An 8,651-nucleotide genomic window follows, 5' to 3' on the forward strand; every position below is an offset into this window, starting at 1 on the left:
TAAATCTGGCTCTCCAGCCCTCTCACATAACGCACTGGTTCAACTAGGTGTTCCAGAAATGTGTTATGACTCGTTCCTGTTACAGAAGGAAGCTTCTTCAGATGCGCAGGAATGTGATAATGCTTTAGCTAGGATGTCACATTCAGGGCACCATGCACATGTGAAAACGTATGATTCCGCTAGGAAAGGAAAAGAACCACAAAGATGTCATAAAAACTGTTAAGTATGTTCCGAGGACCAAAAGGAATTCCTGGAAGTCCCTCCCTTTCTTCCAAGGCTGCTTTCCTGGAGTGAGTCCTGCACAGTCCACCTGTGGGCACATTCCTGTGGATTTGGGACCACTCACTGGTCAGGGAGTGCCTGCAGCTTTGACTGGCAATAACGAAGTTCTGGACAAGTTCTTATACACCTCTGAGTCAAGCTGTAGGGCGCTGAACAGATGCCAAGAACATTGAGTCTCCACAGTGGGGGAAATCGCACCCATTAACATAACAAGATTAACCAGGAGGACAGGTGAGGTAACCTATGACTTGGTGCCAACCTGGCAACCCAGGCTGATGCTCGTATATTAAAATGCCCTGCCTAGCAACAGCTCTGAGGCCGTGTTACACTGGCTGGAGCTGCTTGCTTGCTTCACTATTTTTCAGCCTCATACAGAAAGTCCTCATGGCTCAACTCAGAAAGAACACTAAGGCAAGATTAGAGGGAAAGGTTGGCAGTTCCCGAACCCTTCTTCAGGGGATCGAAGAGCTAAAATCATGCAGTAATAATAAAGCCCTCGGGGAAATCACAAGAGAGCAGAATAAACAAACAGGTGAGCCACAGCGGATCTTTTCCTTGCTGGTATGTTTTAGCGTAATTGAAAAACAAAAACAAAAACGGAGCCATCTCTCAAAGTCCCTGAACACTAAGGACTGACCCCTCCCCACTCAAGTGCCCACAGCTCTGATATTTGCACAGTGGCCGGCTTCCCATCTCATTTGAGCACCTTCCCTCCTGGGTGCTTCTGTGGTCTGCTGGGCTGACCTCCGTAGGAGCATCAGAGAGAAAAGCTCTCTCCTAGTGTGCCTGCTCCTGGGCTCCTGCACGGTCCCCTAGTCTGCTCTTCCCCGGAAGACACAAACGACTGATTGAGGTTGCCAGCTCATTTTGGTTCCACAATAGGACAGCTGCCTCATAAAAGTTTAGGATTCCAAGCACACTATTTAGGAGTCCAATTCTTTATTCTTAAGGAGAGTGGCAGTCTGATCCAATGACAACGTGTGGATTTTTATAATCCAACTCAGTTCTGACACTATGTACCTAGAGATAACATCAGATCCCACAGGTTAAGGACTTGGTCCACAATACTGCACGCTTTCTCTCTCTCTCTCTCAAACACACACACACACACACACACATACACACAGACACACACACACACAGAGACTTTGACACCAATCACAAGTCCAGGTTGTCACTTATGCTTCTAACCAACTGGCTGTAGACTAGGGATTCTGATAACCCCCTCCTTGGGTTCTATTGATTTGCTACCATGGTTCACAGCTCCCAGAGAAATATTTTCCTTACTAGATCACTGGTTTATAATAAAAGGATATAACTCCGGAACAATGAGTGGAGAGATGTGCAGGGCAGGGTATGGGGAAAGAGGTTCCATGTCTTCTCCTGATAGGTCACTCTCTTCACATCTCCATGTGTTCACCAACCCAGGAATGCTCTGAACCCCATCCTTTTGGGGGTTTTTGTGCAGACCTAATTACACAGGCATGACCGCTTAAACTGTTGACCACTGGAGACTGAACTCAATTTCCAGCCCTCTCCCCTCCCTTGAGGTTGGGGGAGGGTGTGGAATGTTCCAACCCTCGAGAAATCACAAGGTTGTTTCCCCAGGCAACCAGTCTCCATCCTTAGGTGCTTTCCAAAAAAGTCACCTATTTAACATAACAAAAGACACCTTTATTGCTCTCATCACTTAGGACAAAGATCAAATATATATTTCTTACTCTGAGTCACAATATCACACAGCCCTTATAAATGGTGTCTCACATCACAGAAAAGAGATGAGTGGTGTGAGGGACCTCGGGGTGGCTAAAACCTTTGAGAAACAGATAAATAATTCCATTAAAGTAATTGAGGCCAAGGTCTTAAAAGAAAACATTTAAGAAACTAGGTTCAACAGCCGTCATTTCACTGAGTAATATACTAAATTCTAAGCTTGCTCAGCTGCCTAGTATCCTCTTGTGGAGTTTTCCTTGATAAGATGTTTCCTTAATGAACTGCAAGTACTCATCTTCCTAAACCTCAAAAGCTTGAAAAATAGTATTACAACCAGAAAGAGTCAATTCTCTCTGCCCTAATGTCTACATAAGAAATGTCATCCGATCACATCCTCCCTTAAGATACGTCTTCATTCTAGCTTAGCATCCTTTGATTTCAAGGAACAAAGATTCTTACGAAACCAGTTCTTCATAAAGGCAAGGAGGACAGGATTGTGTAAAATTTAGACTTCCCACCAAGCACAGCAAAGTCATAAGCAGACTGCAGCAGGAAACCCACGAGTTCTCAGGAATGGGGCCATTGCTTTGCCCTTTCTCCTTGCTCCCCTGTGTCTCATGGGTCGGCTGTTCCCGGACATCCCTCCCATTCTCCTCACTGTAGCTGCCCCCCTGGGCTTCCTAAGAGGCAGAAGAGCACTCCTGGAGATTTCATGAACTAGCCTGAGAATTGCCTTACCTGGGATGCCTCCCAGCTGTGCCACTCACCAGCTGCGTGACCCTAGGAAAGAGATCATATTCGTCTTGGTTTCCTCACTTAATTATCAAGACAGTGATATTTCCCAGAGGCTAGGATGAGTCTGATGCTTGGCACAGAAGCATTTCCTAAGCATTACCTATGATTATTATTGTTGCTGCTGCTGTTTTTACTACTTGTAGTTACTACTTCCTTCTGATTCTGGATTTGCTCATGGCTTTGGCCGGCCATCCACAGCTGCAGCCCCCTTCCTCTGCCACCTTGCGATCCGGTTTCCCCCATAGAGCCATCTTGGTGGTACCATATTCAGTATCCCCCATCAAGCTGACCTTGGTGCCTACCACAGTTCCATTAGTAATAGCGAGGCTACGCTCTCTAACTGTAGTCACTTAAGCCCTCAGCTTCAGAAGGGTCTGCTGGTGAGGTAGGGTCCTAAGGAAGTGTGTTTTGGATAGGACACATTCTAAAATATACCTACGACATTCTTCATGACTTTTAAACAAGGCAAAATATTTTCAACATTTCGTTTTCCTGCTCATAGTCTAGTGCATTCCCAATGCTATCAGTAAAGACTTTTAATTCAGAGGGTTTCATATATATATATATATATATATATATATATATATGTATATATATTTTTTTTTAATATCAGGGTGGAATCCTGTCAGAGGCTGACATGGGGCTTAAAATATCAGTTGGCCCTAATGATACATTCTCTTCTCTCTTAAAATCCACATCGTTCAACTTGGCGAGTCCTTTTTCTGCTGGACACTTACTGCCCTGTGATTGGTGTCAGACTCATTCCAGAGCATTGTTTCTTTGAATGCTATAAAAAAAATCAATAGCTTTCATTAACACACAGGTCTAAGTTCAAGATCCTCTATCTTGACACTGACTTCTAATATGGGATCGGAAGTTGGCTGTTCTCACATTATCGGCTCAGTGATCACAAAGGATGCTCTAACTGAGTATTAAACTGAGTTTAGCCACATGTTTTTTCCTCCATTACCCATGTGATTTAAGTGGCCTGTCCAGACATGCTAGGGCTGCAGGCGCCCGCGCTGCTCTCTGTCACTGGGGTTACTCTTGACGTCACGACTACAGCTGACAAACACCTGAACCTGGGATCAGTACAGCAGGACAAGTCTGTTGGTTCCCATTAGATTCACAAGCACAGAGATGGTTAGAGGGAGAGATAACCTTCAGTAAGCAGTTGGTTCAGGGTGTGGCCCAAGCATTGTTTTTAAATATGTCAATACTCAGGGAATTTAAGAGTTTATTTTTAAACTTCAAAATAAAAATAACCCGCAGAGTGTAAAATTCACGCTTCTTAGTGTGTCATTCTCAGAATTTGATAAACACATGCAGTCATGGAAACATAATCATAACCGAGATATAGAATAATTCCATCATCTTGCAAAACCTCCACCCTCCCCCCACCCCACCTCCACTCTATAACAGGCATCTCATTTTAAAACACTTCCCAGGTAACTGGGATTTCCAAGACATGCTTGGAAATCATCAATCTGACACAACACATTTTACAAATGCAAAAGTTATGTGACTCCTCCTGGGTGCTACCGCTCAGTGGCTAAGAGTATGCAGGATCTAGGTCAAGTTTTCTGAGTTTTACTAATCCTGACACAAAACTTATTGTAGAGAATCTTCTTTGTCCATGGTGGTTCTCCTAAGTAAAACTAATCCTATGAAAGAAACTATAAAACAATAAAATAAAAAATGGCCACAAACTGAAACAAACCTTGAATTAAAACAAAATAAAAAAAAAAAAAGCACATACATAATCCAGAGAATCCTTAAATTAGCACAGAAGAAATAGCAAACCAGAAAGGACTGACTGTACTTGATCCCCACACAAATTCTACTTTTTTCTTTTCTTCCTTTTTTTTTTTTGGTGAAGACTGTATCCTAGCCGAGGCTAAAATGTATAGTGGGCAAATCACCACTAAGCAACACCCTGCAAGGTAATCTCCTTTTCTCTTACTTTCCCTGTGACCTGGACAATGGAAGGGGACTGACCTGGGGAAACCACACCCCATAAATACGTCAGGGTGACTGGCACACAGACCTGATCCAATTATGGCCTTAATGATCGGCCTCTAAATAAAGGAGCTTTGCCTGCCTGAGGTGAGCTTCCTAAAGATAGCAGCCATTTTGCTTTGAGAAGCAAACAGCCCCACCCAGGGGACAGGCCAGGCAAGACCAAGGAACTGTGAACCCCTGCCTGTTTTTAAAGAGAAAAGCGCTGGAGCGCCACGTGGGTGTGCCCCCATATGGCAGGACTGTGAGTGGGAAAGATCCCTGCTGGGGGGAAAGAGAGTTTGCTGCTCAGCTTTGCCTCTGCCAGAAGCCAAAGTCAAGAATCATCTGAAACCCTAGGCATGGACTCCAAGGAGAGAATGGTGTCCAAAAGTCATCCTTCTCACAATGTGAACCTTTCAGGAAACCTGAAGTAATTTTCCAGCTAGAGACTACCCCTCCCCAATCTTCTCCCTTGGCTGTGTGCCAGAAATGATTCCTCAGAAGGCCTCTCAATCCTAGTCATCTTCAGGAGTTCGCTGTCCTCAGCTCAGGCCTGGATCCTAAGCAGGGTTCTTCTATTTTATTCCTTTGGTCACTATGCTCTCAATGTGTTGCTGAAGGTGATCTATAAAGCCTTGGTTAGAACCTTTCTGTCACTTTGAACCACTACTCACTGAAAAATCAACTTACCAACCAGTAGCCGGGCTGTGCCTGAGCTGTGTTGCCTGACATTTAAGTACCTGGATGCTGACCCTCCCACCACCAGGGTTTGAACCCTAGTTCCACTATTTCCCTTCCACACTAGTGAGCAAGTCCCTTGACCTCCTCTGGGTCTCAGTTGCCTCATCTGAGACTCGAGTGCAATAATATTATCTGTCTCAAAGGGGTGTTGCATGAAAACGAAACATTTAGCCCTCTGCTTAGCACAGAGTAAACACTGTTATCTCAGGAAAAGTTGGAGTATTCTAGCCCATCAGGACCCATTTAGGAAGTACTGTATCTGAAATCTCTCTTGCTGGGGACATGCAACCGAGTACCAGCAGTTACAAGAAATATATTCCTGACAGTAAATATTTAACTTAAAAATAGTCTTTGCAATTCTTCCCCAAACTATTTTAAAGCATAGAAAAATGAGCAATTTGCCCAGAATTTTAAAGAGAGTCCATGGCTAAAGAAATACTCTTCTGAATGCCCGAATGTTTTTGCCATTGTTCAACCCACAAGGACACATCACGTTTCCAACATTCCTAACAAGCCACAGGTAGATTTTAGAGTGTCTGAATTTAAAAACAGACCACTTTTATTCATTGTCCTTGCGACCACTTATGGTGCCACACGAGACAAATGTGTTTTCCATGTGTGCTGAGGAGGTACATATATGTGAGCATGAATGTTTGTGCTATTTTTTAATTTTCCTCTAGTTTCTCACTTTTCTATGCCTTGTACTTAAGGAATACTGGCAAAAAGTACCTGTGTGGAATGAAAAGCAAAATTACCCTACATTCAGGCTCTGCTGCTTCTTCAAATTTGGTTTGAAAGGGGGAGAATCAGGTGTGCTGCTGAAGGTTGCCACTTCTTGGCAAGGAAGTACTTCCAGAAACATAGTGTGAAATGACTATGCTGGATGGAGGAGCTCTGCATTCTCTTGTTTACCCGAGATTTCTTCCATGATCTCTCATAGAACAATAGCATAAATGGATGTGAGAAAAGGTTCAGAAGTGTCCTGCGGTGGAATGGACGCAGCTTTGGAGTTACAAGGAGCTGGACTGCAATATCCTAATTGTCACCTCCTAGTTTCATGACCTTGAGTTAGAGACTTAGCCTCGTTAAGCCTATTTTACCATCTGTCAAATAGTTACAGCAGTGTCGTGAGAATTGGATAACAAACGTATGTTGGTTCGTGCTTACAAAATTGAAGTGTTTATCTTTGTGAAACTCCCCCTCGGTCTACTAGCATTAAACCCCATTGCATAGGTAGAACTTTGTTTTTAACTGAGTAAAAAATCAAGTCCTGTGAGGTTAGGTTCTCCCCTAACACAATGGCATAGCTAAAGATGAAGAACTCCCAAGTCAGACCTCCAGAAAGAGTTCAAAAAAGGATTATTTGTAGCAGAGATTGAACCAGATGAACAAACAGTAGCAAATACAGCACTTGAAAAGTTAATATTCAAATATACATTCATAATTCCCATACAGAATAATATCCCATTCAGGAAGATAGGTAACAACGTATTAACTAGATCGAGATGCCTTAAAAAAAAAAATCACTATGCATCCTTAAAAGATTAGTTGCTTGGCTTTTTCCATTTTCACTTGACTTGTTCTCTGTATGTGATCAGACTAAAAGCTAGTCAGAGCTAGTTTTCTAAGAGCTAGTAAAACTTCCTACATCAACATGGAAAAGTTAATTAATCATAATAGCCATTCAGAACATTGTGTATACACCAAATGAGAAGACTTATTTTTTTAGTGGGATGCCAAACACCTATGTTTTAATAGTAACCCGGTGCCTGGGTACACTTGTTTAACTACATTCCCAATACCAATATTATCTGAATTTCTTTAACCTGGCCAAGAAATAAAGAAGAGACAAGAATTTCAGTACAAAGAAATGACTTGGTATTGTACTTAAAGGCAGAGGCATCCCAGCTGTTGGATGGGTTTAGTAAGATCGATACAATATATTTCCTGATGAAAAAAACAAGTCTAAAACCATTACTGATGAATCCTGAGGGTATGTATGCATGTATGTGTGTGTGTGTGTGTGTGTATCTATATCTATATACATACATATAGATACACACACATATATACACACACACACATATATATATATATATCCCAAAACATAATACTGTATGTCTTGTTTAATCCACTTTATCTGAAGAAGAGTACAGCATTCGTGCTATAAAAGAATAAAATTATTTGGAGGAGAAAACTTCTCTACAAACAACCACAGAATCTCTCTGGCATGTTACTAGGCTTCCCAAAGAGCTGTAAACAATTTATTTGACACTGATAGGATCATCTAACTTTCAGTGCAGATATTTAGTAATGAAATGAAAGACACATAGTCATTATGACTCCACAGAAGCTTGTTTTGGGGAAGTTACAGAAGTAGGTGTTCAGCAGAGTGGAGAAAATGAGCACGAAATGTTCCCAGCTTCGAAATGAGCCCAAATCATGTGCTCGGATGTGAGGTCAACATGGATGGAAGGGAAATAAAACCGGTGGGGAGAGTAAAATCTGACATAATCACACTTTTCACAATATCTCAGAATCTCAAAAGTGTGGACCGCTTACCCAGCAATTCCATACTTATAAAAATTTATAACCAGAATGGTTATGTAAAACAATCCACACATAAAAATTTAGCTCTAGCATTTTTTTTTTATAATGAGGAGAAATTGGAAACAAACAGAATTTCTAACGATAGGGGATTCTTTAAATAAGTTGTCGTATCCTGAGAGGGAATAGTACACAACCTAAAAGAATTGTGCTTTGGGAAAATATTGAGTTGGGGGAAATAGTTATGAAATGTATTGAGGTGCTTGTTTCTCTAGCACGTATACCAAATTGGAACAATACCGACAGGATTAGGATGGCCCCTGTGCAAAGCTGACAAGCAAATTCGTGAAGCATTCCACATTTTAAAAAAAAGTATTTAAGTGAGTAATGTAAGGTACAGAAGAGCGTATGCTGCACAATATCTATTCAGTAACATCCCTATGTAAATGTGGATACGATAGAAAAAATAGGACTGCACCCTCCATACCCATGAAAGAATGGCCCTGAGGTCCACAGTTTGTTTGACTAAAACAAGATCAAGATGAGGATGGTCATGAGCCATGAAAGAGGTT

General features: G+C 42.0%; 1 non-coding gene across 1 annotated transcript; it reads left to right on the plus strand.

The window, feature by feature from the left end:
• The first annotated feature begins 8,338 nt into the window (after positions 1-8,338).
• On the plus strand, positions 8,339-8,444 carry LOC116859498. Its single transcript, XR_004381167.1, has one exon. It is a non-coding gene; the product is annotated as a U6 spliceosomal RNA (small nuclear RNA).
• Positions 8,445-8,651: the final 207 nt, after the last annotated feature.

Source organism: Lontra canadensis, unplaced genomic scaffold, assembly GCF_010015895.1.
Source record: "Lontra canadensis isolate GAN:19392208 unplaced genomic scaffold, GSC_riverotter_1.0 scaffold156, whole genome shotgun sequence".
NCBI lineage: Eukaryota > Metazoa > Chordata > Mammalia > Carnivora > Mustelidae > Lontra > Lontra canadensis.